Below are 17,073 nucleotides of genomic sequence, written 5' to 3'. Positions count from 1 at the left end.
AGAACATGTCTGTCTAAGGCATATTCAAGGACACTTTTGAATTTTTTCCATGTGTGCTCCATGTCTTTGTCCTCAGCATTGAATGATCATAGGCACCCAAGTGCTGGACTTCTATACAGTGAATTTCACAATTAGTAGCGAAAAACTGACAAAGGTGAAAGTGTATGAGCGAAAAGGAGGGAGTTGGTGGGGTGGTGGGGGTGCAATATGATAAGTTGATTGGGTGGAAAAATGTTCCATTGCCCCTGTGGCCTCTATTTGTCTTCGCAACTGCTGGTATGCTTAACTTACTGCAATCCGGCCTGTACCTGGCTGTAACTCGTGCTTTGAATAGCGCACAAAATTAACTTTCCCTATGCTAAACAGTGGTGCCGCTACATTATTCCCCTCTTCGGAAAGCCCCGGTCCCCGGGTTGACCTTTAACTAACTCTTAAACTGTTTGGATTGGCACTAATGGCATATTTCCTTACAACTAGAAAATTAAATGTGGTATAGTGCCCCTTAAAACCATGATTCGAAACAAAATGTAAAAATTCCTTACTGGATGACCATTGCTTGACCAACCCCTTACCTACTCATCTCACGCCCTTGGTATCCAATCCACTGGGACTTGGACTAATACTGCACGACATGTTGAACAAGCTGTTCCGCTGATATGCACCCCTCCTGCTCTAAAACGAACTGGTTTACGGATCACAACAAACCTGGCTCCAGAGTTTGATCTAACAAGGTCAGATTCTGCCTTGGCAAAACTCTAAAGTGGTTTCTGGCCAGTACAGCTGTGGCTGCGTAACATTCAATTGCGACTCCTGAAATTGACACTAGCAGATGGAAAGTTGGTCCTATTATGTTACACTTAGTTCCATTGATTAACATCCTGCTCCCCTCGAGCTCTATAGGTTTTTACTTCTGCAAATACTCCCCGCTTGAAACAACTTGCTACTACTACCAAATTGTCATAGGTGGAGAAGATCCAATGCATCCTGACCCATTGCAAGCTCAATTTTGGCTCCACGATGTCCCTTGAACAGTCTATTCCTTTTCCCCATGGCTAAAATAGTTGCATCATGCACGTGTCCCCTATTTGTAGCTCACAGATTTTCCTCCAACATTCACTATTTTTGATCCAAACTCAACACTGATTGTGTGACTAATTTCATCCTTAAATTTATATTACATGAGCTGGTGCTATAAACACAACTTTCCTGACCCAGCACTGTTGATAACTAAAAATTTAAACAAGAAATCGTATGACTCTGATATCATTCAATACATATTTACTACGGCTTTGCCACAAAATTTACTCTGACTCATTTATTTCTCCAGAACTGCATTTGATTTCTCCTCCAACAACACTCCACTTACGTCAGATGCTACACTTCCCTTTTCAGTGACCTGAGGACAGGGATCACCATCACCCTTCCTCCCTCTTCAAGAGGACTGCTGCCCCAGCAGGCTCACAATACTCAAAAACACATATAAAATACAATAATTAATTAACCTATGCAAACCCAATGATAAATAACAAGAAACAAAAAAAACTACAAATACTCTACTACTTTCTAGATCGCAAAACATACGGTACTTCGTGCTGTACTCTTATCTTCCTGGTTTCCTCTGTGCTTACCACCTCTCTTCACTCTCTTTTTCTTCCTCTTTCCTTCCTGTGACACACCTGGAATCACATCCGGGCAACCCTTAAATGGCTGTAACCACCCAATGTGTACTATTGTTGTTCTCATTGGCAGCTGAAGCTTAACATTAATGGGAGATGTGGTTTCAACAACTTGGAATGGCCCTTGGTACTTCGTGAGGAACTTTATCGTTTTCACTTTTTGTGTATAGGGGCAGGACAGCATTACCCATTGCCCCACTTTATATTGCGGTAAACTTCCTTTCTGCTTTACTGCATCTTTCTGCCTTTCCAAAGCCTTTATATTCACCTTTTGTAGCCATTTCCAAACATCCTGAATTGCCCTTGCAAATTGACGTACAGATTCATCGGTCTTTCCTTTCTATAGCATCACTAAATCAAACGGTGACGGCATTTTTCACCCGTACTCTACCTCATATGGAGACAAACCAGTATTTGTATGGACTTTAGCATTGTAAGCGCATACAATAAGCAAATACTCGTCCCACTGATGGTGATGAGAATCAACATAAAAACTCAGAATCTTCCTGATTGTTCTGTGTACCCTTTCTGTCCTTCCGTTGGCCTGTGGATGCAACACGCTTGTCGTCAACTTCTTTACATTCAACAATTTACACAATTCCTTCATTAAATCCAATGTGAAGTTGGTCCCTTGGTCAGTAATTATTGTCTCCAGTACACCAAACTTCAAAATCTAGTTGTTTATTAACGCCTGCACGACCATTGCTGCCTGTTGATTTGGCATAGCCACCATCTCCACGTACCTTGAAAAATGGTCTATTACCGTCAGGACGAATCTGTTCCCCGATGGTGTAGGCCTAAAAGGTCCTAAGACGTCAATTCCCAGCAAAGAAAATGGACATGTCACTTCCGGTAATCATTGTAGCTGTATCTGTTTCTAACTCAAATCTGCTCTCTGCACACATGGTTTACAATTCTTGACATACTGATCCACATCTTCTTTCCTACCTCTTCACCAATACCCCTCCACTACTCTCCTATTCATTGCTCTACACCCTCCATGACCAGATAACACATGCTCATGTGCTTCCTTTAAAACCTTATCCCTCAACTTCGCTGGCACTATTACCCCTGATCCTAACTTCGTTTCCCTGCACAGAAGATCGTCGTACATATTAAACTGTGGCTGTATCTGATACAATTTACAATCGTTGTCTGTGTTCTGTAATTTTTGCCATACTACTAGGTCATAACCTATGACTTCTACTTTTGCCATCTTCCTACTTAGTGCATCCGCATTACTGTTCTTCTTCCCAGGCTTGTGCACCACCTCATAGTCAAATTATCTAAGCCTCACAGCCCATCTAACGAGTCTAGTGGATGGATCCTTCAACCCCAACCACTTCAATGCAGCATGATTGGTCACTATCCAAAATCTTCTCCCATGTTGTTGTTGTGGTCTTCAGTCCTGAGACTGGTTTGATGCAACTCTCCATGCTACTCTATCCTGTGCAAGCTTCTTCATCTCCCAGTACCTAATGCAACCTACATCCTTCTGAATCTGCTTGGTGTATTGATCTCTTGGTCTCCCTCTACGATTTTTACCCTCGACGCTGCCCTCCAATGCTAAATTTGTGATCCCTTGATGCCTCAAAACATGTCCTACCAACCGATCCCTTCTTCTAGTCAAGTTGTGCCACAAACTTCTCTTCTCCCCAATCCTATTCAATACCTCCTCATTAGTTACGTGATCTACCCACCTTATCTTCAGCATTCTGTAGCACCACATTTCGAAAGCTTCTATTCTCTTCTTGTCCAAACTGGTTATCTCCCATATAAATAACATTTAAAATATGTGATTCCATAGATTATGCTAAACATCTCCCACTCTGTTGTTGAGTAATTCTTGTCTGCTTCATTCAACTGCCTAGGCATATAGGCTACAGAATGTTCTTTCCCATCAATTTCTTGACTAAGAACACACCCCAATGCTTGATTTGACGCATCACATGCTAGTATAAACTCCTTTTCAAAATCTGGAAACACAAGAACTGGACTTGATGTTAACACTTCTTTCAGTTTGTCGAACACTTTCTGACACTCTTCTGTCCACTCAAATTTCACACCCTTCCATAACAATCACGTCAACGGCTGTGCTAAATCTGCAAAACCTTTCACAAACTTTCGATAGAAATTGCAAATTCCGATGAATGACTGCATTTCCTTAACTGTTTTCAGTTCCCGAAAATCCCTTACAGCCTGTACCAACCTCGGATCTGTTCGCACTCCATCCTTACTGATAATATGACCCAAATATTTTACTTCTTCTAATGACACTTCTCCAGGCTCAATGTCAAACGAGCTGCTCTTAACCTCATAAAGACTTCCCTTAACCACTATCTATGTTGCTGCATACCACTTGAAAGCACTATAATGTCATACAAATAGACAAGACACTGCCATGGTTTCAAGCCCCTCAAGGCACTGTCTAGCAACCTCTGAAACATTGCCAGAGCCTTTTTCAAACCGAATGGCATTCTAATGTACTGGTAATGGCCTCCAGGTGTAGAGAAGGCAGTTTTTGAACGATTCTCTGGAGCCACCTCTAACTGATGATAAACACTTGTCAAATCCATCGTAGAAAAGTACTGGCACTGTCCTAAGTGATCCAAAGTCTCCGATATGTTTGGAATGGGGTATGTGTCTGTTACTGTCTTATTACTGAGGTATTGGTAGTCACAACAGAACCTGTATTTCTTAGTTCCTAGTTCCATCCGCAGATTTTTTAGGCACAACAATAATGCCCGCTCCCAGCAACTATTACTATGCTCTATAATACCACCCGCAAGCTGCTGATCAATGAAATCCTCCACAATCGGCTGCAAATACTTTGGTATTCTGTATGGTTTATGGTAAACAGGTGCTTCATTCTCTGTTGGTATCCTATGTTGAACTCATGGATTTGCTGGTAACAGCCCTTGTGGAAAAAACAAACCCTTAAATTCCCACAATAATTCTTCCATATGCTCTCTTTCTCCTCATTTCAAATGCTTAATTTTGTCACGCAATGCAGTTCTATCGGCAGTTAGTGGTTGATCACTTCTCCTACCTCTCGAACACCAGGCTTTGTCATTTGGCACATCCAAATTTGCTACTAAAACTCCTTTCCTCAAATTCGCGTCCACCGCGCTAAAATTATTCATGTTCACAGGAGCTACTCACCCGTTGTTCCCCTCTTGTATGCGTACAACACTACGTTTCACAAAACAACCCAGTGAACCCAAAATTTCATTATCCTCCATTGGTTCAATAGCATATACCATACCCACAGGTAGATTTGACTCCACACTTACCCAAAGCGACTTGCCAGTGCCACTAGACACACATTCATGCGAATTAAACCTTAATGTTAATGTACGCAGTTCAATTGGTTTGTTCATTATGTTGAATGCCCCTCGCGACAGCTCTGTATTGACAACAGTTTCCCCTAGTGGAAATAACATTCCACAAAGTTCCACAGTTCATTGTCGAAGGTCAACTTTGGCATGATGTTGATGCAAGAAATCTACTCCTAGGATCATGTCGTAGCCCTCACTCACCCATGGTACTACCTCCACGCATGCGTTAAATCGGCCTTTCCCTATGCGAAAGTCAACTGTCACTGACCCCAAAGGCATGACCTCCTTAACCCCCACTCCATGCAACCTATAACATGACGGGTCTAACTTCCTTCATCCCATTATATCCTTAGTAGCCACTGATACTTGCACCCCTGTGTCCAATCTTAAACTTTTTAGTTCTTACAGATCCTACCACTGAACATTCCACTTCTGCATACGTATTCATAGCATTGAAATTAAACGGCAGCTCCATTAGGTGGGTCTTGGGCCCCCTCTGCCATTTAACAATTGTCCACCTCTCCTATCTCCACTTCTCCATCCTCCACACTGCTGATTTCCACCCCTTCCTCTATTCCTTGGTGACTGGTTACACTGCCTCTGCTCATGTCCCGTGTGACCACACATTCTATAACATTCTATACCCACCGCAAACACTGTTTGCCTCTTGTGTACCCCTGTTGCCATGTCTATTTCCTCACATTGAACTGCCAGCTGAATGGCCGAATACAAATTCTTCAGAGTTCCTTCACCCACCTTCCATGACATATGTGCCAGTAACCCTCTCAAAAATACATCAAGTGCCCTTTGCTCAGTCTCCTACAAACAGAACACTACTCGCTTCATCGCTCTGACCCAACTCGTAAGTATACTCATTAATTTCCCTTATCCTGCCTGCAAATTTCTCCACCGTCTGCCGCTGTCTCTTTGTCATTGTACTTAACCTTCTCTAAAGTACCAAGCGCTATTCTGTTTCTTGTACCTTTGTAAAAGTGCCTCCTTTAACTGCTTAAACTGTCCTGCCTTCCTTAAGGTCTCAGAACACCTTACATATGTTTTCGTTTCACCTGTTAATCTAATCTTGGCTATATGCAACAACTGCTCATCAGACCAACCATTCATCACTGCTGAAGTCTCCAAGTCCTCCACAGACAAACGAACACACATCCTCAGATGCCTTGCCAGAAGATGGAATAATCAAACTTATGGCAGCTGGATCAATCTCCTGCACCCTAGGCAACAACAACTCAACAGATGCGGCTTCATGCTCCCATCTAGACGTTAATTCCTTTCTCAACTGCGTATTGTCTGTTGTCAATTGTGCTACTTTTTCCAACAAAATCCACACCGCTTCTGGTTCCAACACACCTTGTGTCTTTGACTCTGCCATTGTGTTGCTTTCGTTCCCAGTTCGTCATTTTGTTTCTGAATTAAGTACAAGAATAACCTGACTTTCTACAACTCCGTATCATCATACTCGGTAACATCATACTCAAATTAACACCTAAAGTAATTAAATGCCACAAAACAATGTTACTCCCTAAACATACTAACACTTACTCTGACAACAAAATATACTATGCTCACACAAACATCTAAAAATATGGCTTGCCAGGAACCATACTCGAAAAAACAAAAAAGAAAGAAAACGTCCAGCACTCATAAAGAACAATTTTGTCAGCACTCACCACATCTTGTGACTGTACTGCAGGCGGTGGGCTCAAACGTTGTGCTGGACAGATGACGTCCACTATTTTGACACCAAATGTTGTGGTATCAGACGCCAAATGCGGCGTATTGACACCAAATGTAGTGGGTGGGTGCCATGAGGTGCCATATTAAAACTCGGCCGAGTTTTTCAAATGATTTATTTGTTTCTGCTACACTGCTCTGTTCACCTTGGTCTGCGTCACAGGCCCTGCAATCCTGAGGAAGCACCCCTGTGGCCTGTGAAATGCAACGCTGTGTCGTGCGAGCCTTGCATGCCAGTGGAGTGTGCCGTCATCAAGATGCTGTGGTTGACTCCATGGTCTGCATCCCTGCTGACGCAGCACTGCTTGGTGTGAGCCGCGGGCAGCCAGCTGCTGCTTCTTCTCGTCAGCGTGGCTGAGAATGTGGCGTTGAACAAGCGCCCGTTATCCGGCGTCCGAATTTGCAGCCCTCGCCTCGGAACTCTCTGGCATGTGTCGAGAGCCGAGACGACTGCCCGCGGTAGCGAGCCAAAGAGTGGCCCACCGCTGGCTGGCTGCGCACCCCACGCCAGCCTCAGAGGGTTGAACCAACGACCTGCCATGGACTGGGACACTGTCGCCCCATCTGTTGCTACGTATGGGCCGGCTGTGTGACACGCCACACTGTCCAGGAGATCTGCCACACTTGAATGAATCTCGTTAGGAAACAGCACCTATTTATACTCAGTTGTGTGCCTCTGTTTCGCCAAGCGCACTGGTTTGTGTCACATATGCATAACACTTGGGTTGGCCAGTGGTCCCCTTCTGCCTGTGACTTGCACCATGGAAACTGCTCTGTGTGCCCTCTCCAGCAGTTCTATGCCCCTGTGGCCTCTATTTGCCTTCGCAACTGCTGGTATGCATAACTTACTGCAATCCAGCCTGTACCTGGCTGTAACTCGTGCTCCAAATATTGATAAAACTAACTTTCCCTAACGAGGTAGCGAGCCAAAGAGTGGCCCACCGTTGGCTGGTTGCGGACCCCAAGTCGGCCTCAGAGGGTTGAACCAACAACCTGCCATGGACTGGGACACTGTCGCCCCATCTGTTGCTGCGTATGGCCCGGCGGTGTGACATGTCCCACTGTCCAGGAGATCTGCCACACTTGAATGAATCTCGTTAGGAAACAGCACCTATTTATACTCGGTTGCGCACCTCTGTTTTGCCAAGCGCACTGGTTTGTGTCACATATGCGTAACACTTAGGTTGGCCAGTGGTGCCACTACACAATTCTTCTTAAAAATTGAGTTTCTACTAGTTTCCATTACATTATTGATTTCAATTATTATTTCATAAATGAATCCAGAAATAAACATAGTAAACAGTACAGGATTGCATAATTAATAATAGAAATTTTAAGTGTGCCAATAATTCATAATTTCAAATGTTTCTAAAAGACAGTCCATTCAGAACTAGTACTTATCGATTACAACATCAAAACTAAAATACTTTATAAAGTAATTCCTTTTCATAAATTTTAGCTTGAAATATAACATACTGTGTATAAAATTATATGAACATTTTCAGAAAAGCAACTGAGATAATACTGACCTGTCCAAAATTCGAAAAATGATACTGATATCGACAACTACTGTTGAGGAAAAGTAATGCTATGGAATGATAATTAAATAGACACCCTAGCTGCAAGCAGGCAGTGATACACTTCATTGGGGACATGTTGAAAATGTGTGCCCCGACCGGGATTCGAACCCGGGATCTCCTGCTTACATGGCAGATGCTCTATCCATCTGAGCCACCGCGGGCACAGAAGATAGTGCGTCTGCAGGGACTTATCCCTTGCACGCTCCCCGTGAGATCCACATTCCCAACATGTCCACAACACTACATTCGTAGTGCACCTAATAGATGTTTGCCCATCATACTCATTACTCGTGGCAGATTAATCTACCAAGTCCCGTACGAGTTCGGGCAAAGTGTGTGCGTTCGCACAAGAAGGTCAAAGGCCGGGAACCCATGTTTTTAACTATATATGACGGTAGTATCTGTTCCCGAAAGAACAGTTACCGTCGATGACCATGCAGCTTTGCTCGAAATGAAATAATAATTAAATAGACACCCTAGCTGCAAGCAGGCATTGATACACACTGTTCTTTCGGGAACAGATACTACCATCATATATAGTTAAAAACATGGATTCCCGGCCTTTGACCTTCTTGTGCGAACACACACGCTTTGCCCGAACTCATACGGAACTTGGTAGATTAATCTGCCACGAGTAATGAGTATGATGGGCAAACATCTATTAGGCGCACTACGAATGTAGTGTTGTGGACATGTTGGGAATGTGGATCTCACGGGGAGCGTGCAAGGGATAAGTCCCTGCAGACGCACTATCTTCTGTGCCTGCGGTGGCTCAGATGGATAGAGCGTCTGCCATGTAAGCAGGAGATCCCGGGTTCGAGTCGCGGTCGGGGCACACATTTTCAACATGTCCCCAATGAAGTGTATCACTGCCTGCTTGCTGCTAGGGTGTCTATTTAATTATCATTTCATTTCGAGCAAAGCTGCATGGTCATCGATGGTAACTGTTCTTTCGGGAACAGATACTACCGTCATATATAGTTAAAAACATGGGTTCCCGGCCTTTGACCTTCTTGTGCGAACGCACACGCTTTGCCCGAACTCGTACGGGACTTGGTAGATTAATCTGCCATGAGTAATGAGTATGATGGGCAATCATCTATTAGGCGCACTACGAATGTAGTGTTGTGGACATGTTGGGAATGTGGATCTCACGGGGAGCGTGCAAGGGATAAGTCCCTGCAGACGCACTATCTTCTGTGCCCGCGGTGGCTCAGATGGATAGAGCGTCTGCCATGTAAGCAGGAGATCCCGGGTTCGAGTCCCGGTCGGGGCACACATTTTAAACATGTCCCCAATGAAGTGTATCACTGCCTGCTTGCAGCTAGGGTGTCTATTTAATTGTCATTTCATTTCGAGCAAAGCTGCATGGTCATCGACGGTAACTGTTCTTTCGGGAACAGATACTACCGTCATATATAGGTAATGCTATGGGATGATGTCCCATTACAAGTTTCAGAGGCCACAATAGAGGCTTACAGAGAGGTTTACTACTGCAATTTCGAGAGAGTACTTTCTGGGAAGAGTTGGATGTCATATTACTTCCTCTCACATACGTCTTGCAGAGTGACCTCAGTTAGATAATTTAAGTAATTACAGTTAATATAGAGACTTACCGACAATCATTCTTCCCACATGCCTTTCACGAATGGAGCAGGGAAGGGGGTATCAGTTAAAGATTCCAGAAGTACCCTCCATCACACACCATCAATTGGCTAGTGGAGTATTGAGATAGATGGGTATAGAAAACTTATGGTTGTGGCACATCTGGTGCCCCTCTCAGCTTGGAGCCCCAAGCGGTGTTTTATGTCGCATGTGCCTTAAACTGGTCCTGTTAACAATTGGAACTTTTATCTTGGTCCTTCATCAAAACATAATGTAATAGGTAGATAAATATTTATTAATTCTAGAGTGGTGGGGGAATCACTCAAAATCATGGGCCATGAGAGAAACCAGATAGGTATGACAAATGACACACAAATTCCAGAGTAATCAACAATAAGAATGAAGAATAGAATGTAATAGAGAGAGAATGATGAAAACTCTATACGGTACAGCTTTTATTTTATGCTACTCTTCTGAACCCAGAGTCCAACCGGAAAGTGTTCTGCAATAGCAGAATTATCTAATTGAGGTCATCCCGCAAGCATATATGAGAGGAAACAATATGATGTCCAACTCTTCCGAGAAAGTACTCTCTCAAAATTGCATTAGTAAACCTCTCTGTAATGCCTCTCTTGTGTGCCTGTGGTGGGCAGTCACCATCTTCCAACACCTTACTAAATATTTATACATTGAATTCCTCATAACAGAAACACTTCTGGTGGCTACTACAGTAAAAATTCTTTTTGGAAGCTTTGGTCAAATTCCTGTTAATTGTTGCCTAACAAGTGAAGTAAGAAGTTTGAGAAAATCATCTGGAAGAATCAATTAGGAAAGAAGGGGATAGTGAAGAAATGAGGACTGATGGTGTGTATTTGAAGTTCTCTAAGGCTGTAGAGATGAAGAGTGATGAACTTCTAAAAAGGGGAATCACAGAATTCAGACAGACAAACATAGGTACAAGGAAAGTAACCATAAAGAAACCTTAAATAACAGAAGAAGGAAGTACAAAAATGTTCAGATAAGGGTCAGAATACAAAAATATGCTTCACTTAGGAATGCAGGAAAGCCAAGGTGAAATGACTGAAGGAAAAATGTGTAGAAATAAGAAAATAAATGGTCATTGTAAGGACTGATCATCCATATAGAAGAGTCAAAATAAACTTTGGTGAAATTAAAAGCAATGGCATTAACATTGAGAAAAGGGGTTAAACACACAGGAGAGAGCAAATAGGCAAAAAATAGATTGAAGGGAAGGGGATCATCTAATGAGACGATAGAAGAAGAAATGGGATCTGATACAGGACATTGGGGATCCAATGTGAAGTTGGTTGTCCACTTGACAGGAAAACTGGATGAGTTGCTCATCAGCCACCTTATGGTGCAAAACTTACAAGTTTTTGGTTGTCTGAAAGCTATTTACCAAGTTCTCCATGCATCTGTCTGAGAGCTGACAAGTGGCGAATCAGTCACTGGTGAACAGCCATTTCCTGCCCTTTATGAGAGCAGCTCACCAAATATGAGTAATGCTGATATTGTGAGAGTCACTTTCTCATAGCTGTACCTTAACAGATTTCAAAACAGTGGTCACCACAAGAAGTGGTTGCATAGTTTGAGATGTGTTTGTATGACCAAGTCACTTCACCTTCAGTCATGTAAAAGTCATGTAGCAGCTGTGAAATAATTTCTAAACTTATTCATCAACCTTGTTTTGATGTTTGAGTGTTATTTATTTTCCTTTGTTCCAATGGAAAAAAGTATACCGTTTAGTGTTCCTGATGCCATAGACCAGGTACGAGACCTTGGTTCATGGTATGTATCCTCAGAGTCATTCATTTCATTACCAATATATGTTGACTTTTTTTGAGTCCTTAAGAAATTGTGGAGTGCACATACAACCAAAACTATGTCCGATACCGTTTCTTGGTTCATGAACACTGGTTTCCGGGGTGCCATACCCTATACCTGTTAGCTAATATGCCAATGCTGTTTTCAGCAGTTCTACAAGCTCTGGAGAGGTGGTAATTGAATACATGATTGCCTGCTGGCTGACCTCCTAAAGAAAACAGTTTCAACAAAAAATATTTCATTGTAACAGCATCACCATAAAAACTGTATGGAACTGGAACAGCCATAACAGGAAGTGACGCAGCATCTGGTAGGGGAAAAGCTCAATGTTCCCAGCTTCTTAAACAAAGTGCTGTTAGAGAATACACTTCTATCAGATATTTGTCCATTACAACCAGTGTTAGTGTAAATTTCTGTAACTTGCATTTGCTACCGCCAAAAGAACTTTGCAATGTTCTTCTTTATAACAGTAAAAAAAAAAAAAAAAAAAAAAAAAGCTTCCACTTCTTAATGGAACTTGAGTGACAACACGCTTTCCACCTGGTGCACCAAGACAATGAGGAAAATTCCAATGATTCTCAAAATCTGCTGCCATTTTAGCCAGTATTGTGCACTTTATGGGGATTGTAAAAAATCCACTGTTTCTCTGTTAACTTTAATTATTTACAGTCTTACTTTCAACAAAATGTAACAGCTTTCAGCTATTAATTATCATTATGTTTGTTTAGTTGGAAAAATTTGTTTGTGTTGTAAAATAACTTGAAACAATAATGTACACTTACCACCTGTTTAGGTGCAATGTCCCAAAGAGACACAATGATCACAAAATGTCTACTTATTAAAATCTGGCTTCAAATTTCTCAGTGTTCTAGCATTTGACAAATATGGCGTGATTTTCTTATGTGATTGTTATACAAGACAGGCTATTTATACAGTTGTTTGCATTCCTGTCTGCAAATATTTTGGTTTTACAACATTATAAATTTCAGGAGCTACTTGTTTAATTATCCTACCAACTGTGCAGAAATGGATATTAAAGAGATACTGATGGCTGACATATGAGTCACATGAAAAATGTTAGCTGAATGTGACAGGTAGGCAGTTCATGTTAATGCTTAGCTTTTTGGAAGTGGGAAAAATCACATTGACACCAGATAGCCTTATCTGTACCACACAATGTTAAGGTAATTGTCACTCTATCTTGTACTTGAAGTGATGCGTGCATGTACTTTCAAAAGGCCATGTGTGCAGCAGTGCTATGTCGTCTACAGGGGTGTGTGTATGCAGCAGTGCTATGTCATCTGCAGAGAGAGAGAGAGAGATAAAGAGAGAGAGAGAGAGAGAGAGAGAGAGAGAGAGAGAGAGAGAGAGAGTGCGTGTGTGTGTGTGTGTGTGTGTGTCCATGTGTGAGCTCAATTGGTTCCTGCTGCATGTTACTTAAATACTGTGTTCAAGTTGTTAATGCTTCCATGGAATAAGGTTGTGTCCAGTCTACTGGTTGTGTTGTACTTATGCCTAATTACAACACAATTGGCGACAAGTGTGGTCCTGTTCTCCGTGCAAATTTCTACTCTGATTGGTCTTCCATTTATTCTCACAATGCCTGATGGTGTTACAGGTGTCATTTTTGTCCATTGGTCTAACAGCAAGAATCACTCACCACAGCACTGCACCACCAATCACAGGCAGTGGACAGTCAAACTCAGGTACTTCAACCATTGGTTTCTGTTTTGTGTAGTTGGCATGCTCCTCAGTCTGTGTCATCTGCTGTTTTGCCCTCCATGGACCCCATGGTTTAGCTGGCTGTATTTTCTACATGTGATGAGTCCATTGAGGAATGGGACACATACAAGAACTATCTGTGACAGCTTTTTGAATTCTGGTACTATTTTATATTGTCCCTTGTCCCTTTCAAGGATATTGCCAAGAATGTATCAAATCCTATACCAACTCACTCCTTTACTGTTTCACCAAATGCATGAATTTCTTTCAAAATATTACTGTAAGTGCACTCATGTTATTGCATCCTAGGTTGAGTTTTACCACTGTAGGAAGTAACCACATCAGTCCTATCAAGCATGGATGGCTGAACTCCATGGGTTACATTGTCATTATCATTTTGTGTCTGATGTGCATAAAGAGCCATATGCTGATCAGATGGTGAGAGATACTATCATTCATTTAGCTCCAGATCATGAGGTGTGAGAGTGTGTCCTCTGGTGTGAAAATCCATCCCTCTCCTTGGTTTTAGTTACTGCACAGCGTTCAAGGTGCCATGAGTTGCAGGTAACCAAATTGTCATGGTGTGTGGTATTAGTAATCCAACCTTTTCTCCCTTACCAAACTTCAGACAGTTCTCAGGAGGAAGACATGGTCGTGGCAGTCCACACATGATCACACCATCAAGGCAGCCACCTTTGCTCCCAGCAGCAGCCGCACCAACAAAGTAAACAGGCCAGTAAACTACAGTGTACACATTCCATGCTCCCATCCTGCCCTTTATTGTCTTGTGGCGCGGATGAGGTCGACACCAGCATCGATCTGAGTATCGTCTTTGAACTAAGCTAAAGATTATCTTTGAGCAGTTCCGCCATGTCAGTTCTGTAGTGGACTGACAAGGCAGCCAGTCCACAGAGACGGGTAGCCGAAAGGGCACACGTACACACACGCCGACTGGCGCGAAGTCTGGAACAGGATATGTGATGAATGTGATAAAGAAAAGAACGTAGCTACTAGAACACTTAACTTTTATATCGTCCTTTGGTATACAGCATTCTTGATGATACAAGTGAGACTCTTTAGATTCATGAAGTAACTAATGGCGCCTTGCTAGGTCGTAGCCATGGACTTAGCTGAAGGCTATTCTAACTGTCTCTCGGCAAATGAGAGAAAGGCTTCGTACGTGTAGTCGCTAGCAATGTCGTTGTACAACTGGGGCGAGTGCTAGTACGTCTCTCGAGACCTGCCTTGTGGTGGCGCTCGGTCTGCGATCCTGACAGTGGCGACACGCGGGTCCGACATGTACTAATGGACCGCGGCCGATTTAAGCTACCACCTAGCAAGTGTGGTGTCTGGCGGTGACACCACAAGTTCTTTGTAAGCCTTGCTTGTGTAAGGAGGTGAATAAATGAACTACTGTTAAAATGGTCTTGTTTGGTGTAACCAACCCAAACATTCACCTCACTGGTGAACCTGAGTTGTAACGTCTTTTGTTTTCGCCGTTTCACTGTGTCTGTGACCTCTGCGTCAGTTATTTTCGCATGTATTACATCGACACAGCATCCAAAAAATGACTTTGGCCCAGCGCCTAACGCCAGATTTTGTAATCGACATGTATCATGTTGCGGTCGATGTACACCCGCCAGAACTGCAACACGATGCCTCTCACTCAACGATTACGCCGATTTTGCTGATTTTGCCAGACATTTTTGAGCCTGCAGCAATAAGTGAGGTTAGGAGTGTGCATGACTCCGGCTATCAGACGCCTTTGTTCCCATCACATGTGCCCTCCCTCATTGACGGTGCAGTTACCTCTTACAGACCTCCGTGCAGTGCGAGACCAATGCTGATTTCTGCAAATGCTTCGTTGGACAACCTACCACCGCCAGGACAATGATTTGCCACGCTGCAATCCATGCAGTACCACATGGATTCCTGCCACGTGGCCGGAACTGCATCGTTCACAGGTCAATCTCCTCAGCATCTGACCATGCCCGCGCCTGCCTTGGTTCAGCATCAGCACATGCCTTCTTGCTTCAATACCTCGGCCTGTAACAGGAACAATAACTTATTATCTGTGCCTGACCTCCATCTCCGTCCCACTGCTACGCCTCACTGTTCTGTGCCACAACATTCACCTTATCCGCACATCGTTTTGAGTGGTGTGACTATGAACAGTGAACATTCACACATTCCGTCCCACATTCGACATCATTTCCCACACTGTGCTTCTGGACAGCCCCCACCTCCGCAGCCTCCCTGCAACACAGGTGGTTCCGGCTCTGATCATGTGTCGAGCTTTCTACGGACTAACACGTGTTCTCAAACTTTTTCTCACCAGTCGCCCCCACACCGGCTCCAGTCGAGCTTCCACTACCGTTCTCGGCACATCTCAGTGCTTCATCCGGGTCGGTCTTCCACGACGCGACAATCCACACGCACCCGCAATGTGTTGAGCTTCCGCAACCACAATCGACACATTACGGTGTCTCACCCGCGTCAGCCTTCCGCATCACGATGGATCGCGCTCAACCACAACGCATCACTTTCACGCTGCCACCTGACCAGCCGTCGTCGCCACATCCCCTGGAGGCACACTCTCCTGGAATACTACAGCAACAACAGCTCATTTCAGGCAGTGCCCCGATGAATTCAACTCAACCTGTCCTTCCAAACATTCTACAACGCTTACCGACGCTGCCGCCGTTCAATCCTGACAGAGCAACAACGTGGTTCAAAATTGTGGACGAAGTGTTCGACCATTACAAACTCGACGAGTCAACCAGGTTTCTGTGCCTCATCACCCACCTGCAGGACCAGGAGGGCTTAATTGCTGACCTGGTCGACGCCCCAGACTCATCTACCCGGTACACTCTAGCCAAAAAGACAGTTCTACGTCAGCTTGCACACTCAACTGAGGCAGCAATACGGCAAGTACTCCACGTCGAGCAACTAGGCAATGACTAACCTTCCCAGCCCTGGAGATGCCTACTTCCACTGGTCAGTGCCGATCTACTTTCTGACACAGCTCTCCTCACCATCTGGTCAGATAAACTATCTCCTCACATCCGCTTTGCTCTGGCTCAGAGGTCTCCCGAACCTGTCGAGCAAAAGAATGACAATTGCTGACAAGCTACATGATGCATCACTGCTCTATTTCGCCAGCCACTGCCTACCTGACAAGTCTCAGATTCAGACTCATCATCCTGCAGCCGGACGCGGCCAGGGCCGCACTGTGCTGACCGTTCCGCTTGCTCCGGGAAGCAGTAAACAAGCTACTGGGACATCACCGGCACTGCCCACGGTCATGCCCCCTCCTGCAACCGAGCCTCTGCGTCCACCGAACCTCGTCCACCACCACTGGCAATGAACGTTCCGCAGGAAATGCAACCACACTACCCGTACTGTTACTTCCACACACAGTTTGGTGAGGCGGCACGAACTGCAGACCACCCTGCTACTTCCCAAACGCCAATCGCAGGTAGGTTCGGGTGCCGCCTCCTGCGCACAACATGACAGGCACCCCCCCAGTGCTCCATTCTGTCCGTGAACGACCGA

The 17,073-nt window shown here is 44.0% G+C and overlaps 1 protein-coding gene and 2 non-coding genes across 3 annotated transcripts in view; 1 reads left to right on the top strand and 2 right to left on the bottom strand.

The window, feature by feature from the left end:
- Positions 1–17,073, bottom strand: part of LOC126260821 (uncharacterized) — a 162,728-nt gene that overhangs the window by 85,084 nt on the left and 60,571 nt on the right. The gene's annotated exons all lie outside the window — the stretch shown is intronic.
- Trnat-ugu (transfer RNA threonine (anticodon UGU)) lies at positions 8,434–8,508 on the bottom strand. Its single transcript has one exon. It is a non-coding gene; the product is annotated as a tRNA-Thr (tRNA).
- On the top strand, positions 9,548–9,622 carry Trnat-ugu (transfer RNA threonine (anticodon UGU)). The gene has a single exon. It is a non-coding gene; the product is annotated as a tRNA-Thr (tRNA).

The sequence above is a fragment of the Schistocerca nitens genome, chromosome 5 (genome assembly GCF_023898315.1).
Source record: "Schistocerca nitens isolate TAMUIC-IGC-003100 chromosome 5, iqSchNite1.1, whole genome shotgun sequence".
NCBI lineage: Eukaryota > Metazoa > Arthropoda > Insecta > Orthoptera > Acrididae > Schistocerca > Schistocerca nitens.
Note: the sequence above shows the minus strand (reverse complement) of the source record. Positions and strands in the feature narration are given on the sequence as shown.